Here is a 24,698-nt window from a genome sequence, read left to right on the forward strand (position 1 = left end):
CTCACCATCAACTGAAATCTTATATTGTGGAAAAGATGGTAGTTTAACACCTGGTTTCAACACAATTTTAACAGGTTCAATTTGTAAAATCATTATCATCAACCACCCATAAACATGCCAGAGCTTTATCCAATTCAGTCGGTAAAGGCCTAGTCAAAAATTGTGAAACAGACGTTCGCTGAGGCGAAATCGTCAAATGCACTCCATCCAGAGAACAATACATGACTGCATTTAATTCTTTCAACAGATTCAACCCCAACAAATTTTCGCCACAATTTGTCATCAAAAGAAATGGACATGAATCGGTAAATGGCCCCAGTGAAATCGGTACCGGCTGAGAAACTGGACTAACCACTGGCGTAGCAGCAAACCCTACAGAAATGTTGTTCTGCCCTGACAGTGGAATATCTGGAACCCGCAAATTACCAATGGAACACTTCAGTGCTCCTGTATCTATCAAAATAGATGCTTCCTATTCCCCACCTTCATTTATATGTAGGGCGTTTTCTGATTGACGGGAATAGGCACTGGTTCCAGATTCTGCTTTGGGCTGTCCTACCAGAACATTACATCATCAAATGCAAGATCCTCAGAAAGATAGACAGCCAGAAGATTATCAAAAATATTCCTATTATCAACACTATGCTACTGACCATCTTGTGAAAATGACTGTTGGTTCTGAGTGAACTGACTTCTACCATGACCCCTTATCCCAGGACGGCCTCTGGATCATCTACCCATGGTACCATATGTGTTATTCGATCGCTGCTGAAGGATCGGGCATTGTGCTCGCCAATGACCTTCTTGTCTGCAATAAGCACATTGGTTCATGTGTACAGGACCCATCTGTGCATTACTCTGTCGGGCAAACTGTCCTCTAAACTGTGTACTTCCACCTCTAGTCCCTCTTACTATCTGCTGCAACAATACTTTTGCCTTCAATTCTCCCTCTTTCTTTTCTATCCTCTCTTTTTCATTATTGACCCTAATTTCATAATACTGAGCCATGTGCAATACTTCAGACTGTGATTTTGCTTGCCAGGCGCTTTCGGAAGTCATAGTTTGTGATTGGCTATCAGGCAACAATCCATGCACAAATATGTCCACAACAGCCTTTTCCCTGACTCAGTACTTAAATCCTGACCGCTAAAATCTGAAAACACGTGTTCGAACCAATTAAAAAATTGGGTAGCGCCTTCTGATTTACCCTGGGCGCAAGCTGTGAGCTTGTCCCAAACTATTCTTCCTTCTGGAACCAAAGTCTTCAATTTCGTTACTATTCTGTCTGGCAGTGTCAATATCACCTGTGGCAATTTCTCACCAGCATTCCTTTCTCCATTTATCATTACCAAGTTAACCCATGTGTCACCCAGCCCTGCCAAATCATCTACAGTTCTAATCTGTTTCCATAAATCAGCAGGCAGGATCACAGGGAACAACAAGAATATATCACCCAGTGTGAAAACGGACAAATGCAAGACAGATTGTATTTCTTTATAAAATCCTGTTGGATTTTTCCTAATATCTGGGATCGTCTGTCCAATGGCATTCACTTCCTGTCTAGTGAATGGAACATGAACAAACTGTGAGACAAAATGAGCTTCAATAGTAGTGGCTGCTGCGCCTGTTGCGGCATTAACTGGAATTTCCACTTTAGGAACAAATGTCAAGGAACTGCCCTCATCGGCATCTGAGAAGTAGGCAATACTGAACGTTCATTAAGCAACAAAGCTAAATCTAACATCAAAGTAGTCAAAGCAGTATCAGGCAAAAATGCTCTCCTATAAATGACCCTTCAATCTGCGGGACAACAAACCTTTTTCTTCATACACTCATCCTGCAGGTACTCTACCATTACCTGTAACACTTTAATTTGCATTGTCAGAGTATAATGACTAAACGTGTCATATACTTCAATGGGAGAAATTGAAACATCCGAAATCCATCTAAGCGTGTCCCTTGTGCAAATATGCATCTCTTCACTCATTGGTTTACAAGAGGGAAAAAATTGTTCCTGCACATACTAAGCGTCCAATCTATCGCCATCCACATCATCATTCTATAACCAATCTAACTCCCTCTTAAACTCAAAAAACCTCTCACATGCTCATGTACTTTCTCTGCAGTGTACCTTGAATAGGCTAAGATATTCAAATCCCTCAACCCTTGTGGGACATCCATGTCTGTCAAATCACTCCACATTTCAGCCAAGTGTATTCCCATCCCTTCTGTCAAACTATTCTGCTTGGGAATACTTTCTTGGTCAGAAATTAAAGTTAAGACAGCTGATTTTTCACCTTCTTCTATACATTTCTTAGCCCATTTCTTAGCACATTTCTCTTTTTCTAGCTTTTGATACTCTACCACAAGTCACTACTTTTGGATCGACACTCGCCCCTTCAATCGCTACAAGCGGAGCAGAACCACTTGCAAAAGAAAATTCAGACAAATCTTGTAGAAGGGGTAGTGGAGACACCACCGCTGGCGGTAAAGACGGAATTACGGGAACATCAACTATCGGTAAGGACGGAGATCAGAAGGGGAATAACAACAGGAAGAGGAGCAATGACTGGAGGAGGAGCTACAACAGGAGGAACAGGAATAACAGCAGGAGGAGGTGCAACAGCGGGACTAGGTAAAACAACAGTGAGAGTCACATAGGGAGGAGCTGTGGTGGCAGCAGTCCTACGCTCATTTAGAAGTTTATCAATTAGTTTGTCTGAGGTAGGAAAGTCCTAAGACGGATATATTTTCTGTACCCCAAGTTGAAAAGCCCTATCCATACTTCTAATAGATTCTGACTGTTTCTGTTAATCATACAATAATGCTTTCTCTGAGTTAGACATATGTCGACGTGCGTGTTTGTCTGTACTCTTAAGTTGCTGCATAGCTTCTTTTCTCCAATTCTTAATTACATCAAATTCTGCAGGCCTGGCCTTTTTCTTTAACAATATAGACTCTAAATACTCTATACAGGCAATTTCAAAACTACCATGAACTGGCCACTGAAATTCAGAAGCATGTCTAGTTTGTCTGTGCCAAATATCGTTGAATACTATAATACCAATTCCGTACTTACAGTACATAGTACATGCCGGCAAGCCTGCCGGTGGCGCCGGTCGGCCATATTCCAAAGATTGTCTGTCTCTGTGGAATAAACCCCTGAAACAGGCAGACAATTACCCAGGCAAATCAGATCACTGGTGTTACCTGGCGTTGTTTGAACTTGCGAGCGCAAATCTACAACCAAATATCAGGATATTTAGGAATCGGGGCACGACTCACCTGATTACAAAGGACAAAGCTGGTCCGATCGGATTACAGAGGAACATCGTGGTTGGAGATTTCGGCAAAGTACCCGCCTCGATATGGGCACCCTCATCAAGATGCCCTCTCGAACCACGTGCCCACCGTTCAGGGATCCGATTGTGCAGTACTGTCGAGGTGTCATTTCTCATACAAAGGGGCCCCCTTTTTCTCACTCTCCGATCCCGGTTCGAAAGCCATGTCTTCTTTTCAGCGAGGTGAGATCAATCTTGAGAGTCCCTATTTGGGCGCCATCTGAAAGACCAAAGAAATATCGAGGCTTAGTACCACAAAATGAAATACTCCAATCACGGTTAAAAAGATACAAGTACCTTTTATTTCTGTACCGGGTCAAAGCAAACAGATAGCTATCTGGCTCCCAACACCTTGCAGTGTGTACCAGCAGACAGAGTGAGGGGTGAGAGTGCTGGACATCTTAACATGCTCCTTTTTATACAGTTTTGAAATCATTGTCCATCCTCTCTCCAAACTAATAAGTTATATGATAGGGTCTGTGCCCAGTTCACATGTCAAATATTACAATATTGTACAATGGATGCATGTCCATGAAGTTACAATGATGCTGTTGGTTCTCTGATCCACAGTAAGCCTTATTTCAAGAATTGCTGCAATGCAGTTCAGCAAAAACACACGATCTGAGTTTGTTCTACATTGTCTCATTGTCTATATGAGGATGAGGCTTGTGAGCGCAGACAACACTTGGATTGCATTTCATTCGAGTCACAAGGTTTCTTTGCATTGAACAAACAGTCTGCTCTCGGTCAGCCTAAACATTAACGAAACTCAAAGGTGGTTTGGCTTGCGGCAAGTTGAAAACACAGTCCACCATTTCAGAACACAGAAACAAGAGTTGAAATCAAAATGGCGGACAATTCATAAAATGGCAGTGAAGTTGATAAAAAATTGAAACATTTCAGGCGCGGTTTTTCGTGTAACACGAATGGGCTTAGGCCAATATTCATAACAAGGAGGTATTATATGCATACGATTTAACATGGATGGCATTGGTCAGTGAAGGCTGTACTCACACGACATGGGCAGCTGGTGCTGAAAGGGCCCCCTGCATCAATTGCATATTTAGTGTCAACTTCACCTTTATTCCAAACCCCATAATTTGGCCAGTTATATCACTGCGTGCACTGGAAGAAAGATACATATCAACTTTCTCCAAAAAGACACACAAGTTTCTCTTCCAAAAATCACCCGATCAGTCATCAGTATTTGCAATGCCAAGCAGCCTGTCCTACCACTTCTAGCAAGAAGGCAGTTGCCACTAGAGCTCCTCAGTTGCTGGGGACAGAAAGATGGCAGAATACCACAGACTCTGCAGTAATAAAAAGGGGCCATGTTCTGCTATGGGGAGCGAGACCCAGCATTTCTGCAGGGGGACAGTGACACCTTCTCGCCATTTGAAACCTGTACTCAATAAAGTCTTATGTCACAAAGTGTTGCAAGTACGAGCACATCAGGAAATCTTTTTAAAATTAACGTGAACTATTTCACCAATTGTTCTGCTTGGCGCACCTGAAACATACACTGTGTCCCCAAGCTTTTTTATGTTCTATAGACTTAAAGTGCACAGCATAAGTGCATTCCTTTTGTCGATGCACCAGGCGACCTTGACCCTTGACCGCCTTACGCCTAATGCGTTTGAAATCGGAATGAGTCGAGGCCTTTTCATTTAAAAAAGTCGAAAGGCCCTGACACCGTCCCTGCATGCAAAGGGCACTTTACCACTTTGCTTAAAGTTATACATACGCCTCATTACAAGAAGGCCGGAATGGGTTTAACAGCGCCGGTAATGGTGCCGGCGCCGTTAAACCCATTCTGCCCTATTACGAGGTTCCCTCGCGGGACCCGCAAGGTGAGCAGGGTGCTAACAACGGGTCTGTTATTAACAGGTCCGTTGTTAGCTCCCTCCCCATTCCCATTGAGCCCTATGGGGGCTCGAATGGGAATGGGGAAGGACCGGGTCCGGGTTCCCTGAAGGAGGAAATACCGGGCCCTCCAAAGTCGGAATGGCCCGGTATTTCCCCATTCAGGGAACCCGGACACGATTTTGGAGGCAGCGGATACCTCCAAAGTCGTAATGAGGCCCATAGACTGAAAAGACCAGACGTCTGGTTTTGCAGGGATCTTCCCAGAATTAGGCCCTCTTCTTCCTCCCGTCCACAGCTCTCTCCCACCCAACCCCAGTCCTAAGTGTTTTTGAACTTAAAAACCACATCCCGGTTTTGGGACATGGAGTGCAGGTGGCCACTGCAGAAATGAAACAATTGAAGCTGACATTTTTACATAATAAACAGTTGCAGAGTTCCTCAGATTCCCGTTATCACCTTCGTCAGCTCTCTGATACCCCATGGTAGTCTCAAACCTACAATCCTTTTGTTCATAGCCATGGAAACTGGTCAGGAAACAAGGATAGCAAAGAATGCAGCACCAATCAAAGCAAAAGCTCCACAAGGCGCTAGAGGGACATATTTTTCCACCCTGCAGTTTATGTATAGGAAAAGTGCTGGAAATATGTATTTTAATGTGTGATAACACAGAGAGGGGTAACGGGGGATTGAGGAGGAGGGGAGCAGACATGACAGATTGGGGGAGTTTGAATTGGCTGGTGATTCTAGTCCTACTTTTATGTTTGTGTCCTGTACCTGTTTTATTTTCAAAATCTGGTTACCGTAACATAACACAGATGCATATTTGTAAAAGTTGTGCAATTTGAAGCACACAGCGTGGCACACAATGCAAGTTACGATAGGGGCAGAGTTATGTTGCCTGTACTTGGCCTGGAGACCTGGTGCATGGGGCAGCAGCGTTTTAGGATAGGAAATAATGTTAGGAAAGGGGTCAGTTCATGTGACTGTCGTGTGAGAAATCTGTACTGGAATACAACAAAAGCTAGAGTAGGTTGTTCTATGTGTTGACACCCGCCCAGGAACACATCAGTGATGTCCATGCAGTAGACAGCAGTGTTTAAGCTGTTTTGTCCAGTTGGTGCCCCCATGATTGGTGTCATTAGGGTCCTTTGTGTGGTAGAAAGTGTCCTGGTAGAACCTCCAATAGACTTCGCTCTGGACTGCACATCCTTTTTTCATACTATTTAAGTGATGTATTTGCAATGAGCATCAGTTTTACTGGAGTCTTAAGCAGACCCCACAAATGGCATGGGAGTGGCCCTTTCTCTGGTAAGTTTCATCACCCATGAAAAATGAATGTTGATTAACGTGAATATATTATGTACATTATGAATAAGAACAAGATACAGGTGTCAAACAATGACTACAAGACAGTGGGGGTAATTACGACCCAGGCGCAAAGGGATACCGGGCACCGGTAATGACACCGGTGCCGGTAATCCCTTTGCGCCCCATTCCGAGGTCCCTTTGCGGGTCCTTCCTTAACGCCTGGTTTTAGCAGGCGTTAAGGACGGGACCGCAAAGGGATACCGGGGTCAATAACGGTACCGCAGTTTGCGGTACCGTTATTGCCGCCTTCCCCCTTCCCATTGAGCACTATGGGAGCTCAAATGGGAATGGGGAATGGCATTTCAAATGGGGATTTACCGGTCCCGCAAAGGGCGGAATGGACTGGTAAGTCCCCATACCACCACGTCAGTGGCAGTACCAGTGTTGGTGCTATTCCTGGCGCTAATCGCGCCAGGAGTAGCACCAACCTCTGAATGAGGGCCAGTGCCTTTGCAACACAGGGTTTTCTAGGGATGCCTGCCTTGAACATAATACAACCCATGAGGCAGTTTACAGAGATCTCAGGTTATGGCATGTAGTTTGTGAAATATTCGATCATTCCAGTATTTTGGGCTCACACCCTATTACACTTTGATGCTCATAGTCGTGTATTTTAATAATGTAGAGGAAGGAAAAAGGACATTCACTAAAAACACTGGGATTTACTGAGCATGCATGATTTTAAAGCATTGTTTCAACATCATTTTAAGGAAAGAGTGCAAATGAAGTAAGGACGTTTGGTGAAAAAAGCTACTGACAGGCAGTGGGATGCTCTGAATTTTGGTCCAGGTAACCTCTAGGCTATAGTGATGTTGCCAGTGTGGGGCGTGGGAGCTCAAGGAGATGGTTGGTCAAGTCTTACTTCTTTCTTTGACCAGTCAAACATTGTGAAACCCAGAGTCCCCCAATAAAACAGGACTTTTTCGTTGTTCATGCTCCCCTTAAATTCCATGCTCCTACTGTCCAAGACACTCCCCTCCGCTATCTCCCACAACACATGGCTCATGTACAAAATTACTGCATTAAAAAGTCCTTCTCCCACAGTTCAAAATTTTGAAATCGTCTGACTCTAGAGTGAGTGAGCAAATCACACTTATATAGCGCACACATCATGGACTAAAGTACCTCGGAGCACCACATAAATGGTGAATCATATTCGTATGGTGGTCCAAAGGCCTATGTGAAAGTAATTGGTGTTCTCAATCTCATTGGGCTTCTGTTGCTTCCCTTAAAATGAAACATTGCAAGTGGTCCCAATTTACACCTAACATGTCAATCACAACAGAGGGTCCAGGGAAGAATGGCCATGGGATCTAGATCAAGCGTTTACACAAAACACTAGATGCAACAAACACCATTAACCCTCCATATGTAGCATTTTCTGTAAAGTCATGAATTGACGCGATTCATGAATGATGGTTTGAGGGCCACTGTATTTGAGGCGAGGGGTGGGACACATTTATTTTAGGTGCCTGGGCCTATTTCTTGTCCCAGACCAACCCTTTACACCTAACTGTTTCTTTGGATTTCTGTCACCTCCCTCAAAGCACTCCCTGTCAAAGTCCAAAAGGAGGCTATAGTTTCTGAGCCATCTGGTGCCCTCCTTCATGCAGCATCTGATCACCTGAGGGCCCAGAAGACTGTGCTTGAAACCCTTAACCCGAGTGTAAAAGCCATTGAAGGAGGGAGAAGGAACGGGTGGATTGAATAGTAAAATCCCAGTCATAGTTCTAGAAATCAAGGAAGCTAAAAATGCCAATCTACCACAGAATAAACCGAGGTATTGTAGGATTCTTAGCGCACCCCAATAAACAAAAGAACTTCGAGAACATCAAAAATCGTTTGTAATCCATGGCCAATCCATGTAAGAGGAAGTATTTTAGGGGTCACTAGGATCCTGGGGAGAATGACATTGTAACAGCATGTTCTTTTCCCCAAATGCTTGAGTGACACTTCTCTTGCCTCATGTCCAACTTCACCTGCTCCAGGAGGTGGTCTAGATTGAGGGAAACTCTTCCTTTCAAATCTCTAACTAGGCAGATCACAAGCACTGTGCTCCATCCTTAGCCCACTATATGTTTCAATCAGAAAAGTGACCTATAAGATGCCTGTACAGTAGGGGATGATGGGAAGACTTCAGATTTCTCTAAATTGATCATAATTAGGTTCCATGTCTTTTAACATGTGTCCTTTTTTGTGTAAGTCTTTTTCACAGTTCATTTACTCATTTTGATTGTGTCTTCTGTTTTGCATTTGTGTGATTGTTTTTAATTTAAATAGGGGGTGGCACACCGCTAGCCTCCCCCCCCCTTACAAAAGTACCTACACTGAACACTACCAGGTTTTCCGGTTTTGTCTATTTTAGTTTCCATATTAAATAACTCTGATGAAAAGACATACATAACAAATACCAATTAACTTTCTCCATTGAAAGTACCTGTCACCATCAACTCTATGGCAGAAATACATCCAAATTTGAATATCACTTCTATAAGGGATTCACACATACCCTCTGGCTTTGTTACGAATAATTTTATGTCACCCACAGAGGGCACATAGGGCATATGCATATACTTATCCCCTCATATTTGATGCCCCTAATCCTAGCATTGGAGGAGATGGGGGGCCAGCTTTGGCAAATCCCTTGTTTCTTCCAAACAATCCAGATATAATTTTTTTTTCTAAATGCAAATATCTTAAAATCCATACTCCAGATAAGGTGCTTTTTTGGAAGTGAAAAAGTCTACTGCTGTTGGAACACAATAACTACTAACAGTATACAAGTCAAGAAGTCAATACCTCCCCTTTTGATTTCCATTCTGTTCCTACTTTTAATCAAACTTGATTAAGAAGGATGTATAATTGTGTGACTATTCTGTACTAGTAGCTTGAAGATGTGTTGCAAAATGTTGATAGCAGTGAGTAATCGTTTTCTGTTTTACGAATCAACATGAGAGGGCCACTCAAACAACAGAAGCCACCGAGCCCCAAAATGTTGTATAGCATTCCAAAGGGTAGACCTCTCACCTGGCACATTTCCTTTATTCATTTGTCATAGTTCAGATCAAACTGGCACAATCTGAACTATGTCCTCTAGGTGACCTTCATGTCAAATGGTATATTTGACAGAGCGCATACAAATCTTCTAGTCGAGAAGAGAGCTTACGAGAGTAAAGTTTACAATAATATTGAAAGAAAAACGTGTTAATTCTATTGTGTGATGTAACCACATCACCAGGATATGATTCTTTTTCAGAGATACTTTAGCATCTCTCCAAAGGTTTTGAAGCAATATTTCTCTGCACCTAAAATACCTGCATCATTCAGAGCATGCCGCTCTCTGTGCTTTGTTCTAGCACAAAATACTCATTGGAGCCTTATTCAAAATGATTTAGTTTATTTGAGACACAGTGTACTGCTTTTCAGACAGCATCAGAACTTTTTCTAGGGCATCAAGATGATTTTCCTCTCCATTTTTCTGATTACTGATTCACAGAAAAGCTTCCCCCACAATGTTTTATTGATGGATTCCTTAAAGGTACTGTATCCCAATCAAACCTTAGGTTTACTACAAAGAAGAGGGTTAGCCAAATCATCATAAATGACAATATGTCATTCTCTTGCAGAAGCGATTTTAAGATACCGGCACTCAAAACTGTGCATGCCTTCCTTGAATTCCACATACATGGTCTGGAAAGGCAAGCTCCACAATCACTCAGAGTCAGCTGAAGTGTCAGAAATCAGAATGAAATCAGTACGTGTGTAAGACTCATATACAATAGGAAGAAGTTCTACTTGTTTAGCAGAGGATGTAGCATTCTCCATACATAATTCAATTGATACTGTTGATCTGGAACCTGCAACGTGATTCGTGGCTAACTAACCCTATGGCTGTGTGTACGTCAGTGAGGTGTAATGAATCTGAACTCTTACTCCTAACAGCCCTTTAAGACGAGGTAGCAATACTCAGATGCGGATGGGGATGCAAAAGTTCCTCAAACATCAATAATCAAAACAACTCAGGAAGTTTTGCCAAGTGCGTTTCTGTTTTAATGTCAATTATCTAAAACAGGGAGTACAACGGGCATCATCCGACACCACACAGCTTGACCTTGAAACATTTCATTAAAATCTGCTCTTTTATAACAAAAATATGTCAATGCTGATGTCATGCTACGTGGTGAACTACAAAACGTATGAGTACCTGTGGTGGGCTCTCAGTGAACATCTACTTATATGTTCTATATAGCCAGTGGTTATGATTGGGTATGTAAGTCAGGCGGGCATCAAAACCTACCCCCAATAACTGGTCATCTTTGTCTTCACTAAATACACAACGATTAATTGATTCTTCAAACTATAGTACTCTTCATTACACGCCCCACTATGATGATTTGGCACCCTTGTACCCCTCTAAAATATTCCACACACTAGCAGCATGCATGCTACCATCCCATGTGCATGGAAGCTTGGTGTGATCATGCCTCCCCTCCAATTAACTCACTATCCATCAACACTCCTTCAGTCTATCAGACAATTAAGTTTTTGTACTTGGCCTTGTAACTGTGGACTTCGTCTGGGAAATAAAGGGAGTATAGCTTCACTGTGTCTTCTAGTTTTGCCACAGCCTGACCCAAGCTATTTCGATCTCCCTCGTGTGACTTGAAGACCACTCGTTTCAAGACATTTGCAGCATTTAATCCTATTAAATGATGAACCGTAGAAACCTTTAATGTTTTTTTATGCTGCTTCAAACAGAAGAATGTTCCTTCCTTTCTCACATTTGTTGTAGCCTCTTGACAGGCATCAGTTTCACTGTGGTCTTGCTTGGTTCTGGGCCAGCCCCATCTTCTCTGAAACTTGCCTTGCCATCATTAATTTCCAACTGCACCACTAATTTGAAAGTCTTTTCCTTGTTCAGGAAGTTTTCAGGCCTGCTAAAGTGTGTTGTGGAACATCCAGGTTCTATACATTGGCACATTGCCGCAGTCTAATTCACTGCGTACCAAGCCTCATGAATACTTTCCCCTACTTGCATTGTAGCAACTGTACACTTGTAAACTGATTTACACATTCTTCAGCATTTCTGTAGTGTGAGCATCTTCACCTGGAGCCTGAAAAGTTTCTCATCTGTACCATCTGGTCTTCACTTCTTGGAGAATACTGTTACGTTTCTTCTCTTCATTCAGCCTCTAGATACGTCAACTCCTATTTTATTTGACGTCACCAGGCTCCTTTCTTTGTTCAAATGCACATTTCTTCCGGTACTTCATCCAAAGGAATACTATGTCTCTGTGCATTTAGGTAAGGTTTCCTCAAAGGATATCGTGTCTCAAAGGTTATGTGCGCTATTGGTATACTGACTGGGACTTCACATGTCGTCATCTCGGGTTCCCAACATATAGGCAGGGGAAGGGGAAGGGGTAGGCAACATAGGGGCGGAGCTTGGAGTGAGGATGTCTGACTGTACGTTTATACTCTCCACTCTGGGTGATTCATCGACCACTTCATTATCAATCTTTACATCAAGATATCCTCGTCTGAAAAACTGCTTCATTGGGACCCAAATCTTCACAACTCCTCTCAGGCCTCCCGCTGATTTCACATACTCACCAGTGCTCCAGGTCATAAGAGTGCAGTGTCCAGTAAGACTACAGTAGACCCATCTTCCCATGTACTTCTTCCAGTGTCTTGGATACAGAAACTTTGTACCTTCAGGTGCATGTATGCTGGCTTTCACGTAGTCTCTGTTTTTTTCATCTGTTAGTTCCTTAGTCTTCCATCCTGCTTCAACATCAATCATGATCTTCATTCCTACAGCTTTCTTTGCAGTCTTCTTGCACTGAGCGATTATAATTCTCATCACACAAAATCCAAGCATGATCATCACCAACAGGGCTCCAAGAAACTTGAACATATCTGCCATCCATTGTGCAACCCATGAGAAAACTGTTCGAAACCAAATGGCATCAGCAATGTTTTCCATTTCATCAATCATGTGGACATGTAGGTCTGGCAACATGGATATGGCCTCTGTCAAGATGACATTCTCGTCGTCATGAGAAGGTATAAATGTGCAACATGATTCTCCAATGTTGGCACAAACACCTCCATCGCTAGTTGTAATCAAGTGTAGAACATATCTGTTTTGAAGAGTCATCAATGTTATGGCTCTCAACTCCTCCTTGATTGCATTGAATCCTTTTATGGTTGTGTTGATGGTTTGCAGAAGCTCCCGTCTGGTTATTTGCAACCATTTAGTATTTGCATCCCTCTGGATCCTGGGTATGAAGATTATCGTGAATATCGATGAGGTCTTGCTGAACAGTCTGTGTTCATATGGAATAGAGTCAAAAGCTTCTTTTGATTTTGCTGAGAAATAGTTCTCCCTCTTCTATCAAGTCAAAGGTTCTGCAGACTTCTCAAACGCTTCTTTTGATTTTGCTGAGAAATAGTTCTCCCTCTTCAACCGAGTTAAAGGTTCTGCAGACCTCTTCTGTCTTAGATGTGCATCTGCTTTCGGGAATTCACCAATGCTCAGATCACTTTTCGGAATCACCAACGATGGAACATAAACATTACATTTACTATAGAACACAGTCCTCCCCAATCCTTGGGCATCTTTATATAACCTCTGGATGCACAAGCCCAGTAGTGATCCATTGTTACTGCTGTCCCAATGCTCATTCCTTGTGCATATAAAGATTCAGCCACAATTCTGATTTTCTCACATTTTTCTTGTGCCATTGTTTCTGAAACACAATTTTGCATTTTCATGGGGCACTATATGCAAGGGTCCTCCTTTGCCTTCTACCCATGTCAGTAGTTAGGATGTTTTGACCATACTGGTTTGCACAGTCTTTCCATATTGTCAAAAGTTGGCTTTTAGTTACCCATTACTACCCAAACTCTGCAGATTACCACACCTTCTTCCCAACCGTCTGGAGAGAGCACTGAACCCCAGATCTGCATTTGGCCTCTTTCCTTCCATCTTTGGAGCTCCTCTTTTCTTTTCCTGGGCTCTCCAGTCTTCTGTTTGCTTCCCATCTGATTGCAGCACCTTTCTCTCCAGGCTGTTCATACCTGATCATGTGACTCTAAGTGTGGTTTCTTGCTCTTATCTTTGCGTTCTGCACATAGTCATCTTCATCCGGATCCGTCCATTCAGTTACCCATTTTAAATAAGCTGCTTGGCCCATAACCTGGCCTCTTGTTCGACAGAATGCTATGTGACATAGGCAGTGTGCTGTCAGGACACCTATTTCAATAGCTATGAAGACCTTAGATGTTCCCATACTGTAAGTCAGGAGTGCACATAAATAGCAGTCCTCCTCAGATGTTCTCATGCCCACCTCTTTTTTACAGGTTTTGTGTTATCCCATCAAAAAATACACGAAACTGGTAAGATTTTATATAAACTCTAATGTGTTTTCTTTTAAAAATATCTGCCAACAAAGAAGCACAATAAAAATATATAAATTAATTTGGAAGGCAGACGACACATGCTAAGAGAAAATATATCATGTGTCTTTTAGAAAAACCATATGAGTTAGATCTCACGGTGTCTACAATTGTTTAGTGATAGGGCAAGTTCCTCTGTGCTATCCCCTCAACCTGAACAGGTGGAGCAACCAGCACAATCTAGGGACAGTAATACAAAAGGGTTTAGCTCAGAGTCGTTGAAGGGCAATAAAGTTTAGGACTACATTTGAAGCCATGTGTTAAATGTTATAGTAAACTGACCTGAGATTCTGTTGTGTGAAAATATCTTCCTGTGACAATACCATTCATTAGTTCATGAAGAAAAGGCATACAAACAATGAATCTGCTCCATTATGTCACATAGCGATTGATTAAGGGCAAGCTGATTCCTTGGATCTCGCAGAAATGTACGAACATCAGTTTGTCTACCAACAATGTGGGTGTTCTTCAATTAGGGTATAGAAAACCATTCCAAACAGTTTATGAGCATCTTCATTGGACAAGATCATCAGTTTGTTCACCAGGTGGTGAATGAGCCTCTTTGCAAAGTTCATGTATCAATCAATCTATTGCAGGTTCATTTCTGGGATCCCTCAGAAAACACACATGCTTGTGCGTCGTCCAACAAGATGAGGATGCTTGCAAATCAAAAGGTAAAGAATGTATCCAAGCAGTTTATGAAAACCTTTATCAAGCAGAACTTTCTGTATGCTTAAAGAAACATACAGGCAACAGTCTGATCTGGTCTAGAATTTCTGCCAAAAGTCATCTAATCGCTGGGCCATTCTTAGGATCTTGGAGAAAAGTATGAATGTCACCACGACGGCCAACAAAAGCTGGATATGCTCTGAGTATGAATATAAAGACAGCAGGGAGTAGTCTGTGTACGTCCACATTAGTGAGGACAATAGAATTGTCCAAAAAGAAACTCTGTTTGAAACGTGTCCGGGAACTGCTCTCTCTTCCAGTGGTCATATATACAATCCAAGTCTGGCATTGCCGTGCTCTTTCTTTTGCAGTCCAAAGTAAAATGTCAACACCACTCTGTGGCTTAAGAACAGTGATTTTGTTCCACTCTCTGCTGTAGCAAATGCAAAGAATGCTTTCCAGGAAAGCCACAGTCCAAAGTTCTCTTTCTCTATCTCTGCGTCCTTCTTCCTCATCATCGATCTTGTCTGTACGTGCAGAACTGCTTCTTCTTGACTTGCTTCTGGATGGGGTGGGGCTGTGGGGGTCTCTCCAACGTAGATTTTCAGGTCACCATGATGAATTCACGCTCTTCTTCCTACAACCTTTACAGCTGATGGTGCAGTGTTTCCCACAATCAAAGGACCACCAAATCTAAGCTTGTGCCATTTCTGGTGAAATTGTGAATCAGTACCTGGTCTCCTGGAAAGACCTTTGGTAGAAGAAGTTCTTGCACTCGAGTTGCTGAATGGTCTTAATCTGTCTTCTGAGCCTGACACCCCATCCTCTTTACTTGATCTGAAATGTCAGAGATACTTGTGGTCATGCATGTTAAATATTCTTGCAGCTTAGTTCCTAACAATTCTGCAGTTGTCTGGGCATCACTCCTAATCCTCGATGGAGGAGTTAGAGGTGTTCACATTCACCTCCCAGTGACTAGTTTGTGGGGTGTGAGGTGGTGGTCTGAACCAGGTTGAATTCTAAGTGCATATAATGGAAGGGGTAGACAATTAAGCAACCCCTTCTTCACGGTCAATTTGAGCTTGGCTATCCTTTCTTTTAGCAGGCCATTGAGCCTCTCGCATATCCCATTTCCTTGTGGATGATAAGCTAAAGAAAATGTGTGTTTTATGCCAAGCAGCAATCGAATTTGCTCAAATACTTTGTTTACAAAATGGGGGCCATTATCTGATCTCAGCACCTCACATACTCACCATTTAGGAAAGACTTCTCGAACTTAAGATCTTGCAGTGCAGGTGGAATCAGGATGTGTGCATGGACCAGCCTCATTCCACCTCGAGAAAGGGCACACTATCACTATCATATACCTATAACCATTACAGACTTGCAGCATATCCACATAATCTACATGTAAATGCTGAAATGGACCATTGAGCCGAGGGATGACTCCTCTGACTGTTTGCAGCATGAGCCCAGCAGTAAGCCTTTGGCATACAATGCAGTTTACTACATAAAATGCAACATGTTCTAACAGGTTTGGCACAAACCAATCCTCCGTAATGGTTGCTACAAGGCTTTCTCTAGTGACATGCACAGGGGTAGTGTAACTGCTCCAACGCCCGCCTTAATAAGGATGCAGGCATTACCGGTTTACCAGTGCTTGTCTGTCAACATAATGCTTCTGTGGGGGATAAAGAACACCCCCTCTGTATCCACAAGTCTTTCTTTTCCTGCGAAACACCACCCTGTATTTCCATAATCTGTTTTTTTGACAAGTTATTAAAACTTTCATTCACAATGATCATTACCACAATCATTAATCATTAATACAAATCAACAATGATTTCCCAGGAAACCTGGCCTGGGACCCTTCTCATGTGGCCAGTGAAAGGATCGTGACACTTGGGGTGGTGTTGTATGGGAGGATCACATCAGGTGGGGAGCAGGGCAGGAGGAATAGGAAACTTATGGAATGTATCTTTAAAAATTCACACACTTATTTTACAACCTATGGTCATTTTGTGACCTCGTGAGAGGCGGGGCACAAGGATGTCGTCGTTGTAATCGACCATCTGTTGGGGATATGGGATTCCTTTTTTACATTCTATTTACTTTGAACATATATTCAAGGCATACAAATGCCACAGAAGAGGAGGGGGCATGAGATTTCTATCAGTGATCATGACCTTCAACCCCCCTCCTAGTGTACATCAACAGATCATCCTTACTTATAGAATCAATGAAGTAGAGTGGTTTAGAATACCGGCTGTCACTGTCGTGAGAACTCGAGAACGATATCCTAGCAAAATCTTTATGAATGCCCTAGCAAGATTGCTGACTCACAGCCCCATTGTCATTAATGCACATGCACACGGTGTCCAAGGCAACAGAGAGTTTATCTCTGTGTGTTGCTGAGCGGTTCTGCTTAGTTGCTGTCCATCTCTGCACGCTGAAGACACATCATACAGATGCTCTGAGAGGTAAGATGATATATGGAATTGGGGAAGTGAGGGGTCAGAATTTCTTACAGCCTACATGCCTTACTTGTCTACTTATATAGAATTTGGGATTGTACTCTGTGAAAACCTACGGGTGAAATTGAAGGAACTGCATTTTTTACAGCACGCATGCCGTTTTTTGTATTTTCACACAATATTCCATGTCCCGAATGTATAGAATGTAAGAATTATTTTAATAATCTAAGAATTGAAGGGCTTGTATTAAGCACGGGCCGGGGGTTACATGTAACTAGATTTATACCTCTAGATGTACACCGTGAAGGTTTAGTACATTGTGCTTGTCATTAGACATCTGAGTTGAGATACCCACATAGTATAACTGCAGGAACGGGTACTGCCATAACCAAATTAGCAGGGTCAAATTCGTTTTTAACAATAAATTCAGTGCTTACATTAGATACTGATGAGATGCCTTCTATCTCTCCTAGGTCATCACCTAGTGCACAACAAGCAATTCGACTTGCCACGCCTACCTAAGCTGGATATCAGAGTGGGAGATACCAAGACCACTGGTAGAATACCTGTGGTATAAATGCCCAGGTAAATCTTGAAGTCTGGATGCACCATAGGTTTATAAGCTTTTAAACTAATGGAATAAGACCATTGATTATGTAATTATAGTGATCCATGTTATTGTTTCACATAGTTTATCCAACATTGTGAGTAAAGAAGAGATTGGGTCACAAAAGGACCAGAGCAACTAGGTATTGTTTGATTGAGGAATTACTGTAGAAGGTTATTTAACTTTGGATTCACTTCATTAGCCTACAATGGTGAATGTATAATCACCAATGGTAAAATATGTATCATTATTAATTTCAGATATACAGAAGAATGTGAATGAGGCTATTGGTTACAAATGTATGTAGAACAAGCCCTGATGATGGATGACATATCTGAAACGCATCGGCTAACTGTTGAATGATTGAATTCAGACCAAAACTGTATATGGATCTACTGCTGTATTAAGGGAAATTAATTTGGTTGTATCACAAAATGTACATTGAGAAGTACATACAAGAACTACAATAGCTTTGTATTGTGAAATGTTGCTTTTTGATTAACACTAATGCAATTTTGATGGTGAAATTGAACCACACATTTGAAGGTTTTGTTTTAATTTCTGTTTAATTTATAGTAAAAATTAATTAAAGCATACAGAGAATTGTGGAATTGTTACTTTTATTGGTGCAATTGATAATATCTCCTTTGGGTTAACACAATGAGCAATATTCACAAATGTTTGTTTAAGTCAAGAAAAATAGGAGGTCATTGGACCCCAACAGAGTACATAGGGGTTACCTTTTGGTGACAACAGGTCATATGGGTTTTTGACAAAACAAAAGTAGTCTTTTTTTTTGTCTCACAGACCAGGCCTCTCTCCCTTCCTTGTGCCCTATCTGTCTTGGAGCTCCACTCCCTCTTGTTGAAACAGCCAAGAATGTGGAGTCATATTTGATAACCAACTGGCTATTTCCTGTCACGTAGATACGTTAACTAAAAGTGCTGATTGGCCGCAGTATAACATGAGCAGATATACTAATTTGCTGGGTCAGAAACATTTGAAAGCTCAAGTTCAGACAGTGGTTTTATATTGAGTGTAATATTTCCTATCTATTTCAGTATACCTAAGAAACTATCATACAACACACCCAGACCAATTTGCACAAACCTTCACAAACTTGTCACAAATACATCACCAAAAATGTTTTACGTTGGAATTAGTATCATCATAAAGTATATAACAATCTTCAATATACAATTACATTTGGAAAAATGTTACAGATCACGTTAAAAAAGCCACATCTGTGCTAGTTTTGAGATAGCACATTAAATTTGCTGACACTTGTTTCACCTAGACCCCACATCTATGTTCTCATGGAGGCTAGTGTGCTTCTTCAAGGCTATTTTCAAAATACATCATATACCAGATACAATTATTTCCTTGATAATCTGGGTTATTTTTATCAAAATATGATAAACATCACATCAATCACCCAAAGCCAATGATGAACTATAAACATACAAAAATTAAGCTCAACATTGTTCTGACTTAATCAAATCCCACCACATCTTTAAATCATGAGGTAATAATTTGTCTGTCCAATTAACAAGCAACAAGCTTCTGCATATAAATGTGTATCCATTACACTATGAGCATACCCTTGTCCATCACACACTTTACATGACTGGTAACTGTACCTATCCTCCAGCTGAGCAAATGAGCTATGTATGTGCAACTCACCAATTACAGCACATCAATGCTCTCAAATCATTCATCAATTCTCTGCTTCAATTGGCAATTAATTCCTCCTCATTTATTCTGTGAAAATAAAATCTATGGTCACGCCCCTGTGCTACAAAAATGTCACCTGATACAGTTGTGCCTTTTCCTAGTAAATACCTTATCATTTAGAGTCTTGTCTGGAAATAGCTTCTCTTTATATTAACTTCTGTCACATCTGTTAGCAATTGTCTTACAAGATAACTCCTGTGTTCTGGAATAATACATAATATGATGTACCATCAAACCTCCATGCTAATTATTCCAAGTCAATACTTGTCATCCTCCACAGATCATTACGACCTCCTTACCAACATTTTCGGGCTCCCTTGCTGTATTCTACCCATTCTTCCAGTGTTTCTAATAACTGCAGCTCCATCTTCCACACCTAGTGTATAGTTCCATTAATGGTACTGAAGGTAGGACTTCTATCTTTCAAAACTGTGGGCCATCTTGGACTGGCAGTTTATGTGTATGCCTTAATGTATATCACTATACACGGTAATTGCGCTAAGCTACATTTCCTTTCTGGGTACTTATTCCTTAACTATACTTAAAATACAATGCTCACTGGTCTCTTATTCCAAAACTCCAAATAAAATGAACTATTCTCGCTATGAAAATATCTACAGTGTAACACAACTGTGTATGTCCCACAGTATGAGTCTATTGATTAATTCTACCAAAATCTTAAATTCCCTCCTCATGGGCTCAACTGTTATTCTCTGGAACTGGTACTGCTTTGGATGTCACCATACTGCCCTTATGAGATCTACATGCAGAGCGCTATTTAGCTGCATATTTGCATGTTTCTTGAGTGAACTGCAAATTAAACTAATGCCTTTCACGACAAGGCGCCATATTAAGCTGCCTAAATATTTGTGTATCTGTATATATCCCATATCTTATAATTATAGCATGATAGCAGATATAAATTTGTCTGCAACATCTTATCCCTTCTTAACGCACACTGAGTGAAATTCACTGCTGTTGATGGCTTAGTCCAGCCAATCGATTACTTGCCCATAAATCTACTCTGTATGTCATACTATATGGACTCGTATTCCTACCTAGCACACTTATGATTATCTACTAACTTATCAGATTCTTCATTTACCATGATACAACTATGTAGGAGTTACCTTTCCTCCTATCCTATGACCAGTATGCTCAAAGACAATGTTAAGCTTAAGTATCTGACACACATAACATTATTGACAGAACTTATGTATGGCAATTTTTATCAACCCAATATAAATGTTCCATCAATTCGCACTCTATCCCAAAAACAAAAAACAATAATGCCTTTCATAACATATTACATGTGATTTTGAGCAATTCTACTTCAGTTTGCTATATGCAAATATAATTGTGAAAAAGGTTACTATATACTTTATGATAATACTAATTGCAACGGAACATTTTTTGGGTGATGCCCATATTTGTGACAGGTTTGTGATGTGGACGCATATTGCTTTGGGCATATTATTTGATTGTGAATGAGGGACCACACAGGTTAGGACTTGACCAAAGTGCTGCAGCCTTCTTTCATTTAAGTGACGCTCTAGCCCAGGATTGGGCAGCTACATTTGTATTAAATGAGTGCAAGAAGGATTATTAAAGATAGCTAAGAAACCACTTTTAAGCTTGAAGCTGTTCAAAAGCAGCAGCATAAGTGATTTTAGGGCTGAAAATATCTTACCGCATTTCGCACGTTCATAAGTTGCTGCATTGGCTGCTCATGGGAAGTCAAATCTAAATTCATGTTCTCACCCAATTCTGGAAAATTGTGAATGGATGAGCTCCTAGCAACTTTCTAATACGGTACAGTGATATATTCCAAGTCGCTCCCTTAGGTCTTGTCCAAAGGAACTGTTGGTGGTGGATGAGCATTTGCGCACACTCTATAAAGTACCAATTTCCATCAGAAACTATATTACATTGCAGGCCTTAACATGCAGGCATAAACAGTATTTAAGAGCTTTTGATGTTCCCTAAAATCTAACAATGTGCTTTTTTTTAAAATCTCGGAACGCTCTGCGCTGTAATTTATGTTTGTTAGTTCTTATGATATATATTGATATTTTGGCAGTGTATTGTCATTTGATGTAATGGTATTTATGTATTTGGTTATGTTCAGTGCCTTGAAACTGGTTTACTGGTGAGAAGTTTCCGTGTAATAAAATACCTTTACTTCTACTGCTACTTCTGGAATCTGCAATGCGTTCTAAACCTGTTGACTGTATTTGCACTCTATTGTATTTTTCATTTTGGAAGTAAAGTGTTTCCTACAATGTATACAAATAATCCGTATAATTCTGAGATCAGGTGCCTGGCATATATGAATGTGTATGGATGAGCAGCTGGTTGTTGAGAGAAGTGGGTTAAGACATACACGTTGATTTCAAGTAGGCACACAGGTCTAAGCTGCCCCCATGTCGGCATAATTGTCTAGTAACAGAAGAGGTATTCCAAGTACTCACTGGACTACGGGACAAGCCAGACAACTGGAGGAGCCCTTGAATTGAGACAAAAGAAGATGGGCAGACGTTTGTTTAAGTCTGTTTACTCTCCTATGAGCTCTCTCTCTCTTTCTTCATTAGTAGCATCTTTGACCATTAAAATAGTAATGTGAAGGGGATCGAGGAGCGTAAAATGTTCCCCTCGATGTTGTATCTTCAAGAAATAAGATGCTTCTTCTTTTATCCAGATACCTAAAAGAATTTGGCATACTCGTGGAAACATTTGTGGAAATGTAAAGCATGTTTGTCACATTGTTTCTTTTGGGAGATTCACAAAGAAATCACTATCAGTAAATCTGGCTACTTTTGGCATAAACCTGGAGAGTACTACTTTATTCACAAAGAAGTTAATTTGTTATAATTGATTTAAATTCACTTTGTAACCTAAAGAGACTCATTGGTCACAGATCGGGTACAGCAGATATCATGCCATCCTGCTGAACCATCTCTGTGATAACCAGGATATCATCGATCATGCCCTGGTTTGGCAGACTTCTTTCCTCTCCGGTCGACCTGGTAAATGGGAAATCATATCGTGCCTCCTTCTGATATATATTGGCCTAAGCCTAGTCGCTCTGTGAAGAAAACCGCGTTGCAAAGTTCCGATTTTGGATCGACTTCGCCGCCATTTTAGAATTGTCTGCCATTTTGATTTCTATTTGTATGTGATTCTCTGTTCTAAAATGGTAGACTGTGTTTAACTTGCAAACCAAGCCTTCCCGAACTTTGAATCTTGTTAATAGTTAGACTGTCCGAGGGCCGAATGTTTAGACTAGGTAATAAGACCTTGCCCCGAGCATGACTTGTGGTCATAGGATTGTCTGCACTAACAAGCCTCATCCACGAACACACACTGAGGACAATGCAATGCAAATGTCAAGCGTGGACACTGGCAGAACTACATTGTGAAGGGAGATGTACTAAGGCTCACTGTTAAATCCAGGAATACACTTTGCCATTGTAACTTGTTGGAAACGCAAACCTATGTAATCCATGTGCATATTATTGTATGAGCTATGTGTGAACTCGGCACGAACTCTAGACCGCAGATTATTAACCTGTAGAGAGGTTAGACAATATTGCAGGATATGTATAAATAATGCAAATGTTTAGATGTCCAGTACCTCTCGCTCCTCACTCTGACGGGCTGGTACTCATTGCAGGGTGTCAAGAGCCAGATAGCTATCTGCATCAGATCTGAGTTTCTTTGTAACTGCGCAGTATTAAAGATCTGTGAACCCTTATAGCCCGTGTTTGGTGTATTTCCTTTTGTGGTACTGAGCCTCGATATTTCCTTGCTTTTACAGAGGGACCCTCAAGATTGATACCATCTCGTTGAAGTTTTGATGCGGCTATCGGACCGGGATCGGACGGTGAAAAAGGGGGCCCCTTCTTGGATGAGATGTGATAGCTCAACAGTACTGCACGACCCGATCCCTGGAAGGTGAGCCCGCGGTCCAAGACGGCATCTTGATAAGGGTCCATATATCGAGGCGGGCAGTTTTGCCAAAATCTCCAACCACGAGGGTCCTTTGTTGCCTTAGTAATCCGATCGGACCTCCTTTAGTTCTTTGATCAGGTGAGTTGTGACCCGATTCCTAAATATCCTGATAATTTGATTTGGCGTATTGTATTCGTGAGCACAATTATTGACCAGGTAACACCAGGAATCTGATATGCATGAGAAATTGTCTGCCTGCTTCAGGGTATTATTCCGCAGAGACAGACAATCTTTGGAATTTGCCCGTCCTGCGCCACAAAAGGGGTCGCCGGCGCGTACTATGTACTGTAAGCACAGCATTGGTAGTATAGTGTTTAATGATATTTGGCACAGACAGACTAGACATGCTTCTGAACTTCAGTGGCCAATCAATGGTAACATTGAGATTCCTCGTATAGAATATTTAGAGTCTATATTGTTGAAGAAAAAAGCGAGACCTGCAGCATTTGATGTATTACAAAATTGGAAGAAAGAAGCTATGCAGCAACTTAAAAGTAGAGAGAAACATGCGCGCTGACATATGTCCAACGCAGAGAAAGCGTTATTGCATGATCAAAACAAACAATCAGAGTCAGTTAGAAATATGGATAGGGCTTTTCAACTTGGCATTCAGAAAATATATCCGTCTAAAGATTCTCATGTGTCTGATGAATCAATTGACAAGCTTCTAAATGAACGAAGGCATGGTGGCACTGCGCCACCTCCGTATATACCTATTCCTGTTTCTTTACCTCTGTAACGCTCACCTGGTTCCCACGGGGGCGCTGGTCTAGTCTGGATTGCTGTGGCCTCTTCTAGCGTGATGCGCAGGACCCGGAATACCGATTGGACAGGACCTCCAAATCCTGCTTGCCTGGCCCGTAGGAATATCCTTCTGCAGATGAGAAAGGGGATTAACAGTCTGCAGAATAGTGTGCTAGCTCCCCTCTTTCCCCCTTCCCCCTTCGTTCCTCTCTAACTTCCTCCAAACCCCGGTTTAAGCTCACCTTATGGTTTGGAAGGATGAACTCTCCATCCTGCTTCTGGTGCAGGGGCGCGTGTTCGTCCAGTTACTTCACTGGTTTTCAGAATGGCGCTGGCAAAATCCACTTGACTTTCCTGAGCGATGGGGCGGGGTACGGTACCTGCCAACGGGGCGGCGCCGACCCGAAATGTGGAAGAAAAGCC

Source organism: Ambystoma mexicanum, chromosome 10, assembly GCF_040938575.1.
Source record: "Ambystoma mexicanum isolate Mex_15411 chromosome 10, UKY_AmexF1_1, whole genome shotgun sequence".
In the NCBI taxonomy this organism is placed as follows: domain Eukaryota; kingdom Metazoa; phylum Chordata; class Amphibia; order Caudata; family Ambystomatidae; genus Ambystoma; species Ambystoma mexicanum.